The sequence below is a fragment of the Anas platyrhynchos genome, chromosome 4 (assembly GCF_047663525.1).
Source record: "Anas platyrhynchos isolate ZD024472 breed Pekin duck chromosome 4, IASCAAS_PekinDuck_T2T, whole genome shotgun sequence".
NCBI lineage: Eukaryota > Metazoa > Chordata > Aves > Anseriformes > Anatidae > Anas > Anas platyrhynchos.
In genome coordinates this window covers 16,535,515-16,551,561 of record NC_092590.1, presented here as the reverse complement: position 1 = coordinate 16,551,561, position 16,047 = coordinate 16,535,515, and the positions used below count along the sequence as shown (strand labels likewise).

General features: G+C 44.4%; 1 long non-coding RNA gene across 4 annotated transcripts in view; it reads right to left on the bottom strand.

The window, feature by feature from the left end:
* Positions 1-16,047, bottom strand: part of LOC140002420 (uncharacterized) — a 36,091-nt gene that overhangs the window by 10,617 nt on the left and 9,427 nt on the right. For 2 of the 4 annotated variants that reach the window (XR_011808893.1, XR_011808892.1), the window contains exons 2-3: positions 12,419-12,614; positions 592-9,447 (exon numbers count right to left, since the gene is read on the bottom strand). This is a non-coding gene — a long non-coding RNA (uncharacterized lncRNA). Of the gene's footprint in view, positions 1-591; positions 9,448-10,531; positions 12,317-12,418; positions 12,615-16,047 lie in introns of those variants that run through there. The other 2 variants (XR_011808891.1, XR_011808894.1) reach the window with 2 other exon arrangements.

Here is a 16,047-nt window from a genome sequence, read left to right as displayed (position 1 = left end):
CCATGCTGATTAGCACCAATAGCCATGTTAAATTTCCACTGAGCTCATGATACGCTCCTCCTTAATAGAGTGGTGAGGGAGTAGTGTACCCTCACTTATTCAAACAATTATGAAATTATTTTGATTCCAGAACTAATTAACTGGACTGTATCTTAATCATTCGTCCTAGTATCATACAGACTGTAAGCAAGCTATCATATGATTCCCTACCAGCCTGATATATTTCAATTTAAACGTAACTTAATAATTGCAGCACCAATTAGTTAAAATGTAAGTAGGAAAAAACATTGGATGGAGACATCTTAATTTAAATATAATCCATTAAGTAAAAACTGCTATTCTAATTAGTGATAATGTAGCACAATTAGGAAATAAAATTTGATTGGTACATTGGAATTTAAACTTAATTAGTAACTGCTATTCTAATTAGTAAATGCAATACATTTGGTGCAGGGTTTTGTCAGGAAGAAGTGCACATACAGTAGAGATGACAGTGGGGAAAGAGGCATGAGGAGATTTGAGGCAGGTAGTGCAGAGTAGAGAAGTTAACCAAAGTCAAGCTCAACATCCTGTGTCTGAGCCAGCACTGACCTTGCAGCAGGAGAGGTTTGATATCACTCAAAATCCTTGACGTGGAAGAGAATTTGCCATCACCTTCAGGTGGTCTGCTCCCGTGGTTAAATACTTCCAGTGCCCTGATTGAGAGTTTCACTTTGACTTTTACAGTTTTGTTTCCAGGTATGGATCAGCAGGGCAAATTTTGATAAACTAGGGAAAATAACTGTGGAAGTCAGCTGTATCAGAGAACTCAAGGTTTTGAATTAGGAAGTGTCTAGGACAGCTTTATATCAACGGCACTAAAACTAAGACAGATCTGCACTCTTATGAAGGGGAAAAAATCGGGAAAAGGAGCTTGAGACCTAGCTCAATCAATAGCCTTCTTGGGAAAGATATTACAAAATTTTGTTTTAAAATGAGAGGGGAGGAACAAAAACAACAAAAAAGGCATCTGCTTTTTTTTTTTTTTTCTTTTCTTCACAGACTAACCACAATAATTACAGCATCTATTTCCTGGAAAACAGTTCATTTAAACTTCTTGCTAGGGATGCATATTTAGCACTGTTTTCCATTGTATTACTTTGCATTTATTGACACTGAATTCTGTTTTATCAAGCAGCTACTTCCTGTCTTCAACTCTTCAGTGGAAATTTTAGTTTTGTTTTTCTGGGATAGCACCTTACTGCTGGGGAGTTCTGCTGCTTCCCAATCACCTTTGTTCCAGTCACCTCTGACCTTGCAGATCATACGAAGTCCTGGTACTGATCGCTAAAGGATGTCAATTTTTTCTTCCCTTCATTGCTTACATTTTAACAGAGAAAACATTGTATAGGAACAAATCAAAGACAAAGAATTAATATATAGGAATGCTATGCATACATCAATGAACATTTTCACTTATTTCATGGCTTTGGTGAAAGAGTCTTTGTCAAATGACTTTCAATATCCAATGTTTTATATTGATTGGATTCTCCTTATTAATATGTGTTGCTACAGAGAGCCTTAATGGATTTGCATGGTAATAACTTCCCTTTATAAAAACTACATAGACATTTTTTCCCACTGTATCATATTTATCCAAATGTCTACTTATTCCATTTTTAATTACAGTTTACACCAGATGCTCCCAGACTTCACTTCGAAAACATATGTTATATTTTCCATTCTCCTGGTACAATGGGCTATTTAAGGAGCACATGAAAGACACAGCTGGTAGGTCAGCACTTTCATACTTGAGTTCCTTTACACCCCTTGTGAGAATTAGTTAGTCCTCACAATTGGTTACTGTTCATCTTGTTAATTTATTTGGAAACCTTTTGTATCAGTAATTTAATTTCTGATTGCTTGTCACAAAAGCGTCCCAGAAAGATATTGCAACGTGGGAAAACTCCCTCGGTTCCAAAAATAATTAATTTTTTATGACTTTTTCTTACATAGTCTGAAGTTTCTGACTGTCCCCTATTGTGCCTCAATCATTTATTACCCTTACAGACTAGATGGCAAATCCTTATTTCTGATGTGTTTGGGAAGTAGAAAGCATTCTCTTGTATTTAGCAAGAAACATCTTCTTGGGCTCTTATTAGAGTTTAGCATTTAGCTTTCCAGCATTTGGGATTTCTTTGGTTTTGGGGTGTGGTTTTCTTTTTTTGTTTGTTAGTTTGTGTGTGTGTTGAAACAGAATTCCTATGTTTCCTTAGTGTCTTCTTTTAGTACCCTGTTTAACAATAATACCTTTATTTATTTATTTGTTTATTTTTATCTGATTTTTCTGATGGATAACACCTTTACCCTGAAATTCTGCTCTGCCATACATAAATGTATAGATTACAGAATAAACAAATGCTGGTTAAATCCAATAATTTGACCCTTTCAGTTGCTCCTTTTATGTATTTATTCCTGTTTGGTTTAGCTAGATGACTAGAGAGTAAGCCTTTTCCTTCTTATTCATTCTTTCTCAAATTTCCCCTTGTGAAGTTAAAAACCTGGAAACACATTTTCTGTTTCTGCATGTAAAGGTGGAAGCAAAACACCAGCATGCATCCCCTGTGAGCAGCGTGTAGTTTCCACTGCCTTCATGAACAGGTTACAAAAATATCAATTAGAAGCTTTATCGGGATAACTGGGTTGGCTTTGAGGCAAGTATGGGGACTAGTTAACCATAAATAGTTGCTTGCAATGTTAGTTTTTCTGCCACTTTACAAAATATATGAGGGTTATAAACACCAGACAGAAATAGTTGGTTTTTAAGCTGAGGGCTCGAGCTGGTACAAGAATAAATGTATTTAACAAAGTCATGAATAAATTAAGGCTGCCAATTAGAAGGCAGTTCATGCCTATCAATGACAGACTTCCAGACAGAATAGCAGTTTAGGAAAATGCTAGTTTCAATATGGGGCTTCCTTAATCTATGGGACAGATCATGGGATTTGCTTTCTATTGTGGAAGAACTCAACGTGCTAACTGAAAGAGATCCAGGTCCCCAGGATGCTTTTGTGTTATTCTGCTGGATTAGAGAATCCTACCCTATGAAAAAACTTTTGTGCTTGAAAAGTGATTTAAGATGCAATTCCCCACAAGTTCACCCAGCCAGGAGCTGAAATTCCTCCTCTAACATTTGTCCAATGCCCCTCCTGCACAGATTGCTTGTCTGCTTTTCCAGTGCATATTGTAAATAGGAGAATACGTGAGCCTTTCAGTCTCATAGAAAGATGCCAACCCAGCCAGCAAAATCTGCTGCTATTTTGGCCCTGCAGCATCATATAGCTACACTGTCAGAGGTGTTCTGTTAAACCCAACACTCCACAGATTTGAGTGCACAGAGATTATAGTCCATAGTAAGTATGTAAAGACACTTGTCTGGTCTCAGGGACTCCTTGAGGATATAATCACACCAAACCAACCTTGACGGGTTTTTCCCTTCCGTGAACTTATCTAATCTCTTTGAACCCAGGTATGTTTCTAGGCTAGCCCATGGTATTGGCAATGACTTTGATGGTGTAATTCTCCACTCTGATTGGGGGAGAAAGAAAAAATAAGAAAATAAAAGGCTGCTTTTGTTTGTACTGGATCTGTCACTTGGCAATTTAATGTTCCTAGCTCCTGAATTATAAATACAATTGACTTTCCCCTCTCTACCACACTAACATTTCTATAGGTTTCCCTCGTACATACCCCAGGAAGTTCTTTTCCAAACCAAAGAACATTAGGCCGTTTAGTCACCCCTTATATAAAGCTATTTCATATTTTTGATAATCCTTATTGCCTTGTTTTGGACTTTGCCCAGCTCTGCTAGATCATTTTTGAGCTAGACAAACTGGAATTGCACACAGTGCTCAAGATGTAAAAACACCACACATTTAAACAGCAGCCTGAGGGTATTTTCTGTTCTCTTTCCCTAATAATTTTTAGCATAACTACTAATGAGGACTGAGCAGATGTTGGAACTCCAAGACCTCTTTCCTTACTGGCAGCAGTCACTTCAGAGCCCATAACTATATGTGGAAAGGTTTGAAGATTTTTTACCCCATGCAGAGCTGTTGTTTCTAATGATTTTTTTTACATCCTGAAGAAAAAAAGGCTTTGAGTCACCCCAACTGGCAAAATGTCATCTCCAGCATATAATTCCCTCACTGATATGTACCAGAAACCACTCACAAACAGACAGCTACATCCACCCAGTGCTCCAGACGCCTTGTAAACCTGAATTCTGGATACTTCTCTCTTGCAATGCTCTCTCCACTAAAGAAACTCACATAAGCATCTGCTTAATACCACTGCTGTTAGCTAAATATTTAAGCACGTGGTTACCATTACACTCCTAGCAAATCTTCTCATCTCCAGCAATGTTTCAGCATTTGCTTGAATTTAAGTGTAAACTTACATACTTTCTAAGTGGAGTTGCCTTCCTGAAAAAAAGATCTTACTGAATGAATTAACTAAACAAACCCACACTTCCTAAATCCTAGGCTTTCTCCTTCTGGGAATGCATCGAGTGTGCATAGCTTAAGAAACGAACCCGGTGCTGAAATCACCCATCAGAATTATTTTACACCAGCAAGTGCAAATGTGTGCCTTCTCAAGAAATGAGAGCTGCATCCAAGCCAAACTTTGCTAAAAAAGGAGCTGCAGACTGAGGGGAAATCTTGAAACAACCACAGCGGGCTACCAGGTGCACACATAGAACAGAATCACAGAATGGTTTAAGTTGGATAGGACCTTAAAGACCTAAGGCCTTTAAGACCTTAAGGACCTCTAGTTCCAACCCCTCTGCCACGGGCAGGGACACCTCACCCCAGACCATGGGTCTGGGGACATCCTCACCCCTTGGTCATCTTTGTGGCCCTACACCAATTTTTTTCTAATATGTTCATGTCTTTTTTTTTTTTTATGCTGGAGGCCCCAGAGCTGAACACAGGATTCCAGGTAAAGCCTCATGAGAACAGACTAGAGGGAGATAATCACCTCCCTTGGTCTGCTGGCCACACTTCTTTTGATGCAGCCCAGGACAGAGTTGGCTTTCTGGGCTGCAAACCCACACTGATGGCTCGTGTCGAGCTTCTCATCAACCACCATCCCCAGGTCCTTCTCCCCAGAGCTGCTCTCAGTCCATTCTTGGCCCAGCCTGTGTTTGTGCTTGGGATTGCCCCAGACCAGATGCAGGACATTGCACTTGGCATTGTTCAACTTCATGGGGATCACACAGGCCCACCTCTCAAGCTTGTCCCAGTCCCTCTAGATGGATCCTTTCCTCCAGTGTGTCAATCACACCACACAGCTTGGTGTCATAGGCAAACTTTCTGAGGGTGCACTCAATCCCACTGTCTGTGTCACCAACAAAGATGATAAACAACACCAGTCCCCGTACTGACCCCTGAGGAACACCAGCCTCCACTTGGACATTGAGCCATTGACTGCAACTCTTGGAGTGTGACCATCCAGCCAATTCCTTACCCATCACATCACCATTGCCAAATCTGAATCAAGATAAAACATCAGCCTCTCTCTTGAAAAGCTTCTCTGACCTTGGTTTAATGCCACAGGAGCCCCTTGGGGTGTGTGCACATCAGATTAAATGCACTCATGGTTTTAAAATAGTCATTATTTGACTTTGAATTGAGCTTTAGATTTCCTCTGATAAGTTAGTATTCAAATCAGATCACTGCCCTGACGTTCTGCCTGCTTTTCATTTGGGAAGCAAGAGCCACTTAATCTGCCCTTATGTGTTTTACTGGGAAAGAATTCCTTCCTAGTCTTCTTTCACTGCCCAGGACACGGAAAGCCACACTGCACAGAGGTGCAGAGCTGGGAAAAGTCTTCCCCCCAGGAGCTCCCAGCATGGCAGTGGGTGTGGAAAACACAAAAACCTCTCCAAGGAGAGAGATGTTGCTGTGACTGCCAGCTTGCATTAAGCTACACAAGCATTTCTTAACCTGCATTGCCAGTTTAGCACACTGCCTTCACGTCCAAACCTTTAAAAGCCTACCTCAGCTTTTTAGAGCAAGCTCTACCATTTTACTGCATGTTTTTAGGGCCTCCAGCACAACAGCATGGTCCGCGACCTGAACTCTTTGGCTAAAATGTGATCCCAAGACCTGATCGGTAATCAACAGGTCCCTGTCAAGCTGGTAAATGTTTTTCTGCAAACTGCCACGGAAAGTAAAGTAAATGGAGATAAGGGACTTGCTCTGAGTCACATCATGAAATAGTGTTTGAGGGAAGAACATTACCTGCCTGTTCTGTACAAATTGCATTTCTCCTCCATCTGCATGGACTGAAATTACAGTTTGTCTCATACAATGGACCTGAAATAAGCACAGCATTCACATTGAAGGACTTGTACCATTAGGCCTTAGTGGATAAGTAGTGTTTGTTCCCAGAAAATGATGGTCATGTCCTCTAAATGCCCTTTTGCAGTGATGTATTTTGATTAAGGATCCTGAAGAGCCCCTGATAAAGAGCCAGCGTGCCCTCACACCAAGCACTAAGCACTGCAAGAACATCTCAGCTAATTTCAGTTGTCAAAAGATTAACGGCCTCGTCACAGCAGTCACCTGGGTACACTGCACTCAAGGGAGGTTTGCCGCTCTGGCAGGCTTCACCGTCCCCCAGAGATACCTGCCTCTCTGCAGGAGAGGGTGATTCATGCTATCCTCAAATAGGCACGTAAACTAGGGATTTGCATCACATTTTGGTAACATTTCGCTCTCCCCCTCAGCCCCTGATGGCTCTCAAGGGAGCCCAGATACCCAGGACTGACCCCAGGGCCTGGTAGTTAAAATAATTTAAGATAAAACCCTTGCAATGAGCTTTTTCCAGCCCCAAGCAGCCAGCCACCTAAATGGGATAGATCTTCAGCAGAAAGCTCTACGGCTGTCAAGCCTGCTCCTCTGTGCAAGACAAATGCCATCCTCACTTACAGACATGGATTGCAAGTAATTGCATTTCAGACAAGATTTTCTATCCTTGTCTCCGCCGAGCCACGTGGGGATGTTCTCTTTTCAACATACGACTGAGCATGGCTTTGGCATGTTCTGTGCAGAGTATATTTGACATTTTAATTGATGCCATTTGTTAATTAAGAAGGATAAATGATGACAGGGAGAGGGGAGGAGATCTTATAAAGAATGAATAATAACCTCATTCAAAAGCAGGTAATGAGGTACCAAGCTAAAAATATGTAAGAGCTTGCAGAACTGTCTAAATGTTTTTCAGAAATCCAGTGCTGCCTGTCTCGTTTTTTCCTTATCGCAGAAATGTCAGGGAGCCAAATTCATCAACGACTCCTGACACAGGCTCTTTGCTGAAGGATTTGCTCTCGAGAAAGGCATACAGACCTTAGTTTTGCCAGCAGTGGCCACGGTGTAGATTGCCATTTGCCCTTACCTTTCTCCCTGCTGGCTATCACCACGGTGTCCACCAAGCAGAAGATGGGGCCACCATGCTGGGGCTGGATGAGGAAGCACCAAACGGCATTAAGGAGGAAGGAAGTGGAGTCAGTGGCATGGTACTGAACACTGATTCCCTTTCAGAGGCACTGGCTGCGTTTGGGGATTGTTTTCCTTGAATACTGTCTGTGTGCTGCGCAAAGCCCCTTAACAGAGATGAACAGAGCTGTGTCTGTTAGCCAAGATGGTTGCTCTACAGAAAAGCAGATCCAGAAATGCCTGGGGTCTTGCCCCTTTTCGTGCAGACACACAGCCAAGAGAAATTGGAGGAAAGGCCAGGCAGAGGCTGGAGAGGAGAGAAAGGCAATCGGTGCCACCTGACACAGGGAGAAAGGATGTCACACCCAAATTGCCCATAAACTCCTCAGATATGGTGGTTAGCACAAAGCAGGGCTCTTATCACCATCAAGAGGCAGACTGTCTTTCCCCTCTAGCTTCAACAACCCTTTCCCATCCAGCCTGACATGGCATTTCTGCCTCTCCTTCTTCCCTTCACAGGGCCAGGCTTGGCCCAGAGATGCTCCCTACTGCCCTGAGCATGGCCCAGGCTCACCCCTGTCTTCCTCATCTTTCTCTCTCTCCTCTCTGCTCTTTGCATTCATCTGGAGAAGCACTGGTACCTATTTCCATCTCCGCATGAGGTATAGCACAGTAAATTCTTGCGTCTAATAATGGGCTAGAAAGGCTGCACACATGGAAGCTTTTTTACCACGGCCTATAATGAACATACAACGTATGTCTCCTAGGAGGAAAGGTGACACAGTTTACAGGTCTCCACATCAAGGAGCACAGCAGTGAAGTTGCGTTGTTGGAGGAACCAGCAATGCACCAACAGATCCCACACCTCCGTTCTGGCTTTTCTTGGGAGTCTGGGTTACTGCCAGCAAGCCTCCCACTTGCACCAGGCCTCTGCTTCCCCCAGCACAAGGGGGAAAAGCAAGGATGAGCATAACCCTATACAGAGCTGGGAGATGATCCCAGCACTACGGCAGTGGCAGGGGTTTCCACATGTAGATATACTGCAGAACTGCCAGAAAAGTTCATCTAAACTTCAGAAAAAAAAGATAAAAACATGAAAAGTTTGCAGAGGTGATTAAACCCAGCTCCAGATTAGTGCAGGCTGATTGTTTGTAATTTTTATATATTTTTTTTTCAGTATTTGTTTTAGGTTGTTTACTCAAAGTATTCATTTGTTTACCTTGTTGTTTTTCCACTCCCTACATCTGTTCATTTGTTTAAGTATGATTCTCCTCATTTTCCACTTCTGTTTCCTCTCATTACAGTGGAGCATCTGCTTAGCACTTAAAAAATCAATCAAAAATAATCTTATACTACGGAGCAGAAAGTTTTCATGAAGTACAATTGAAGAATGATTATTGTCTGCATAATCCCCTTTATTATTACTATTTGTTTAGAATCCAGCTTGACAAAAACTCTGGATAACCTTGGCAAATCTTTTTTGTGGAAAAAAAATGTGTGGGGAGAAGATGTTCTGAGTACACCAATGGGGAAAAAAAAAAAAAATCAAAGAAATGAGACCATTGCCTTTCCCTTCCTTCCATAAACCCTGTCAGCATCCAGCTTGAGAGAGGAATAATCTACAGAGGTCTAGGATGTTCCCTGCTAGCTGGAAATCCCAAGTCAGGATGAGGCTAGCTGTGATCTGACTGTAGAACCTCAAATGGGAAGCTCAGATGGGTACATTAGTGCAGGGCCCCTGGGAAACACAATATGACCATTGCCTCCAACAGCTCCCCTTCCCTGCTGTGCCCTCCTCTCCTTCCCCCCATCCTTGCCCAGCAGTTGCTGCGGACACTCACAGTCCTCGTCGCCTTCCCTGCTGCCTGGAGGGGAGCCAGGAGAGCATTCCTTCATTCTTCTGCCTCCTTTCTGGTGCGGAGCCAAAGCTCCCACTGCGTACTTGCACTGAGGAATCTCACCTGACCTGGAGAGGATTAGAGGGAATTGTTTTGTTGATTAAAAGGAAGGCATGGGGTCTGGGATTAAAAGATATTGGGAGTGCATAACGTGACATGACATCAAGCGTCTTCTTGCTGACTTCTGGCTGCAACGTTGGGTGTTTGGCATAGGTGATTAAACAGGTAGATGAACCTCTTTCAGGGAGGGCTTGTGCTTTTCCAGCAGGCTCCCAGCCTATCTCCAGGTCTGCTTACATCTAGGAGCTCATCCTGCTGCCAGCACTCAGTCCCTGTGATTCGTGATTGCACACGCCACATCCCTAGCTCAGTCCAACCTTCCAGATTGTTTATTTCGTTCTGCAGCCACTGCTTTCAAAGAATTGTGAGCAGTGACTCATTAGAGATTTCCCCAAGCAGGAGTGCAATGGGTTAGTTATAGTCATTTTAAGGTAATAAAAACATAATTCTCTATTTTCTCCCTAGGATGTGATCACAGACTGCACTAAAATCTTACTTCCTAATGTCATAGACTGGTCTTCTTCACCAATCACTTGCACTTTTCTGGGTCTCAGTGCCCTGTTTTAGGACTTGGACTGCACTGGAGAGCCCAAATGTTCAGAGGAGAGCAAGCATCACCCTCAGGGCTGCTTTCCTCCAGCATGTGCCAAAATGGGAAATGCAAGGAAGACTTCTAGAGCAGTGTTCAGCCATGGATTGGCCTCCCCTCTGCAGGATGAACCTACTCCCTGTGAATAAAGAGAAACTGCAGCAGATCTGTACTCATTCTGGGCTGTTTACTCAGACACTTCTTTCACCTCTCACCTGACACAAAAAAAAGGGAAAGAGCTTCTACAACACAAGATAATACTTACTATATAAAAGTACTGTTCCTCTAATTAGCAGAGATATTCAAGGTAGTGAGTAGAGGAGAGCTTTTTTCTGCCTTATTCTACTGTAAAGATATGCTATCATTGAGAACATCACTTAATTAAATATTAGAAACGAGGACACTTTGAAATTAAATAATTCTATTCTCTAACAATTCTTTCTAATGTTCAAATATTGGTAAGGAAAAAAAAAATAGCCCTGCCACAGTCATCTGGTACTAATTGGTTTTTTATTTAGTTCAGTATTAAAGCACAAACTTTGAGGAAAAAATTAATTCATTGCTCTCCAGTGTGGACAGCTCACAATGAGTAATTGTGCAGAAAGAAAGAAAACAACCCAAAGTCTTTGTAAAGCCCAACATCTGATCTCAGTATCATCCATCATTCTTTACAAAACTCTAGCTGACGCAGGACATACATCTTTCTTATGATAAAAAGACACATCTTTCCTATGCTTCCCTAGCATTAAAAAGCAAACCAAAGGTAGGATTTTCAAAGGTACTTACTTCCTTCTCCTCTCTCTTGATTCTCATTGAAGCCACTGCTCCCTTCGCAGAGACCAGGACAAGCCAAGTACATTGAAGCACCCCACATATATAAAAATCAATAAATGCTTGTTTCTATCATCTTGATTGCGTTGGGTTCATGATATGGAAGCCCAAAGGTCATTTGGGCCAACCCAATCCACTGAGGTTACTCCTCCCTTTGAGGTATCTCTTTAGCCCATGACAAAGCTTTTCTCATGGTCCTAGTTGCTCAGGAAGCAGAGATGACCCTGCAGGTGCCTTTTTCTCCTTTTGGCTTTGTCGAGAGATACAGAGAAAAGCAGCTAGAATCCCCAGGGGCAGGAGAAAAGAGTGGTGGGACTGCTTTGGGGTGCAGTGCCAACTTGCACAACGGGGGCTTGGCAGCCCACGTGGCCATCCCTGTGCTTCCTCAGACAGCATGTACAAGCATGAGCCAAATTTTCTGAAAAGCAATACCAAGACTTGTGTCAATACCAGCAGGAGCTGGAGGAGGGCTTTATACATGCCTGGCACATCAGGGAAACATACAGTCGAGGATAAAGGACAAAGACTTGCTCAGGCCTGCCAGAAAGCTGAGCGCCTGGATGCAGAGAGCAACTGCTGTCCTTGTCCTCCCCTTGTGACAGTCTTGCATAGATCTGGCATGGGGTTGCCGGTCCCCATCCCAGCTCCTGCATCAGAAATATTCTGTGAGTGAGGGTGATCACAGGGAAATTGCATGTGTGAGACTCTTAGCTGGAGAAAACCCTTACAGCAGACACTGTACAGGTGTGCTTTTAGGAGAAACGGATGGGTTTGACCATGTAAAAAAGCAGATGAGTAAAGACAAGGCATGTCCTAATTTCTGCTCATCAGCCAATCATTTCCTCTAACAAGCTATATTAAAAGTTATAGACTATCCTGTTTTGCATGGCTGGTTTTCAAACATATCATGCTCTGGGGACAGCACTCTTCCTGGGAAGACAAAGGAAAGGGGAAAGGGGGGAGCAGAACACAAAGGAAGCTACAAAATCTGTGCAGAGTTAACACACAAGGAGATAGCAGTCCCTTCATTAGCACTGAATAGGAGCAGTTTCAAAACACGTGAAACACTTGCAGATCCTTTTGTTGCACCATCTGTTTTGTCCAGCTATATTCTCATACTAATCATCTTTACTCCTTGTGAGTAAATCCCTTAGGAAAAAGCTACAGAGCGTGTTTAAATTTATTAAAACTATCACAGTTTATTAAGAGTCCATACCCAGTATCTTCTCCCTTTTGCACCTGCTGGTGCACAGAGAAAAATGGTGGTGATTGCAAGAAGGTTTCTCTCATCTCTATACCTCCCACTGCTATCAGTGGCAGTCACGAGCATTGGATTTGCTGCTATGTCTTGTGCACATCCATTGCAACGTGTAAAATACTGCACCAACGTTCCACATCTTTCCAAAGACCTTTTGTCAGAAGATTAAGAAGAGGTGGAGATACAGTTTACAGCCAGTCTAAGGAGAACAAGGATATAAATGAGGAAAGAACAGCATCCATGAAAACTCTCAGCTGCTCTCCCATTACCTAGAGCAACGCATTGACACTGCCAGACTTACCAGTCAGCATTGGCAGGCATCAACCGCTTAGAGGTCCAGAGTTGACATCTCCCAAGACAGCAGAAGGAGTTTTCTGCCTTCACCATCCTTTGCCAACAGAGGAAAGCAGAAAACCAGGCTGGTCCCACAAGGAGCCAGGGAGCATGATACACCACATGTCTTGAAAAATCCTGAGTACAAAGTCCTTCAGCCATCTCTGAAAGCAGCAAGAGGAAATACTGAAACAGTTTTGATTGGGCTCTTCAGCTACACCGTGAGAGTGAATTTTTCAGTGATAGAAAAACAACTTATTTTTTTTCTGTTCTGAATTATCATACTGAGCCTCATTTTCCTACCTATGTAAGGAATGCCAAAATATTTTCTTGCTTTCTCAGTAGTGGAGGTCAATATCTGTGCTCGCAGGGCTGCCAAGGCATGGCCAAATAAAGAACAGTACTGCGAAGTACAAGACTGAGCTTGGACTCAGGTTCGCTGAGCAGTTTCTTCACTAAGGTTAACACTATTGCCACTGCTTCGGTTTCAACCCCCTGCCTAAGCCTATCTAACCCGCACAATGTGTCAGAAGAGCAGCTTTCCTAGCCCATCAGCCACACCACTAACACAAATCCAGCTTACTGGGCAACTAAGACAGTGAAGGGCCTAGAGGGGAAGCTGTAGGAGGAGCAGCTGAGGGCACTGGGCGTGTTCAGGCTGGAAAGAGGAGGCTGAGGGGAGGCCTCATGGCGGCCTGCAGCTTCCTCATGAGGGGCAGTGGAGGGGCAGGCGCCGATCTGTTCTCTGTAGTGCTATCCAGTGACAGGACCCGAGGGCATGGGGTCAGGCTGTGACAGGGGAGGGCCAGACTGGACAGCAGGAAGAGGTTATCCCAGCTCCTGTCAAGCACAGAGGGGCTGCACCTCCTGCAAGGAGCTACCCTGTGAGGGGTCTGCGACCCCCAACCCTCCCAAAACATTGTGCCACGCTCCAGTGGCACAGGGACCCCCGGAATGAGATGAGGAGGGGGCTGCAGGCCAGGGCACAGGAGGGGAGGCGGAGGGCAGTCCCTGTGCCCAAGGGGCAGCCTGGCTCTCTGGCAAATCAAATGGCCTGAGAGAGCCACCCCCAGGGAAGTGGCCCTCAGCCCCCTGACCCTCCTCCTTCTTCCACACCAGGGCCTCTTTCAGGCCTTTTTCACAAGACCCCTCCCAACACGGCCATGTTGGGCCTGGGGCGTGGCGCGCCATCACAGCGGCCATCACAGAGGCCTCCCTCCTCCGCAAAGCCACTGTGACATCAGAAGAGCCCATGGAGATGGATCCACCTCCATCCTATCTGACATGGCACAGCATCATCGTGCCAGGGCTCCCAGCAGTGAGACCATACCACTGTCTTCGCAGAACCACCCGGACTGCTCCATATTCCCGGCCCTGCCTCCGCAAGTAGGGGGGAGAGGCCATCCGCTTACCATCGCAGGCTTGCCTGCAGCGTGGCCTCTCCCCCTCCCCTCATCCCCATCCCCGTCCCCTATCCCCACCTCTCCTGCAGAGGTGTTATCTCTTCTGCACGGAGTCCCAAGCACTGGGCAAGAGTGCACTCGGCTTCCTCTGGGCTGCTGCACCGGGGCCACAGGAGAACCCTTCCCAAGGCCACGCTGGCCATGGGGTGTCTCGGCCTGAGGACGAGAAGGCTGCCCAAGGGGTGCCTGAAGACAAAGCCCTGCCCTGCATGGCGGTGCCCAGAGAAGAGCAGCAGATCCCTCAGAACGGGGACGCAGACAGCTGCTCCTCTGAAGAGGCAGAAGTCTTCAGGTCTGCCTGGAAGAAGCGCAGGAGTGCAACGTAAAGGCCCTTCAAGTTGCTTGGTTACCACTTCTTCCCAAGACAAGGCAACAAACTGATAGAATAATCATCAGACAAATAATAAATAAATAAATACATTGCAACAAGAACAGTAATAATGAACAACAACCAGCAAAACCGCTTTCCTCTCTTTGGTGTCATTGGTCCCAGCCAACAGGGCTTCACGAGGGGTAGGCCCTATTAAACAAATTTGATTTCCTTTTATGATAAGATCACCCGTCTAGTCAATCAAGGGAAACCAGCTGATGTCATCTTTTTGGATTTCAGTAAAGGTTTTGACACAGTTAGGTATGTTCTGTGATTCTCACTGAGGTGTCAGCTACTGCACCAGGCCCTGGGCTGAAGCAAGTCAGTGCACATAGTCCTTTCTGCCCACTTCACTGAGGGTGGTAACTTCAGGAGGCTGCAATGTGCCAAAGCCACCAGGCCTTGTACACCATAGACCACACCTGAGAAGAAGAGTTTCACCTCATGTTTTCTTGGTTAGAGCTATGCCAGGCTTGGTTTATATGGGACGGAGTGACATGGCAGTTGAGCACATCTGAATTTTCCAGCTGAAACCAAACAGATACAATTACTCCTGTAAAGCCTTTTTTTCTTTTTTCCTTCCTTCTTCTTTTCCAAGCTTAACTCGCTCCATCCAGGCAACTGCTTTTATCTGTACTGGCCAGTGACTCTCCAATAAACAAACTTGCTTCTCCTTGAGGAGGGTGCCAACCTAATTGGACTCGTGTGTAAAACCCACTGAAGCATGAACAGGCCATCTAGGGTGCTCAGAAACCCATTCCTGTGTAATTGGCTTCCTTAATGACTCACGCACACATTCACAGAGTATAGGAAGGCTTCCCCCTCAGATTTGTTCACAGTACATACAGCTTTTCACCTGTAATGTAAGAGTCTCTCCCCCTCTCCCCTCACCCCACCCTTCATTTTTTCCTTTCTTGAATTAACCAGGCATGGAAAAAAGGGGATCTGGCTGAGTACCACAGCTAAAGGATGAAAATCACATGCACATGGAGAGCGAGCAGGGACATGCCAAAATGCCATATGGAGGGTAAACAAGCTGTAGTGACCTTCTTGGGCTCTATCAAATATTCATGGGAAGCAGGCTCATGGGGATACAAAACTAATAATGAACCCACCCAGCATCCTGGCACTCTGGTTTCCTCTTTCGCAGTGCTACCTCATCCCTTGCACACCAGATGCCTGCCAGCCCACCAGCTCAGGCCAGACCCAAACCAAGCCAGCTGGTGGGCTCCAGCCCATTGGTAATACTTGAAGCTAGAAGCATAGAAAGGGTTCAGTGTTGTAGGGGATTTATTTGCATCCAGGCCTTTTTAAAATGAGAGAAGAGGTTGGCTCCAAGAATGATGCCAAATATGGTGGGAGAGAGAAAACTGTAAGGCTTTAGGGGAGACCTGGCAACCCGTGGACTCCATCAAATTAGAAGATCAGGATGGCTGTTTTGCAATACCACTGTCAACTTTTTTACATTTATACCTTAAACAAAGACCTAGGGGGTTTTAGCCTTGCGGAACATGTTCATTGGGTGCTTTCTGGACATCAGCAAAGGCATGTATGGCCAAATTACCATCCTCTAACATGAAGAAAGCCATTTTATTAAAAGCCAGCCATTCAACCATAGCAAGTTACAGTTCTTGAAGGATGTCAACCTTGAGTTTTTATTCTACAGTGCATTTCAAAGGAAAAAAATGGAACCTCCTATACAGACAGCTGGAAGAATGAACTACACAAGATGAGATAATTTTACCAAAGGACAATGACCTATTT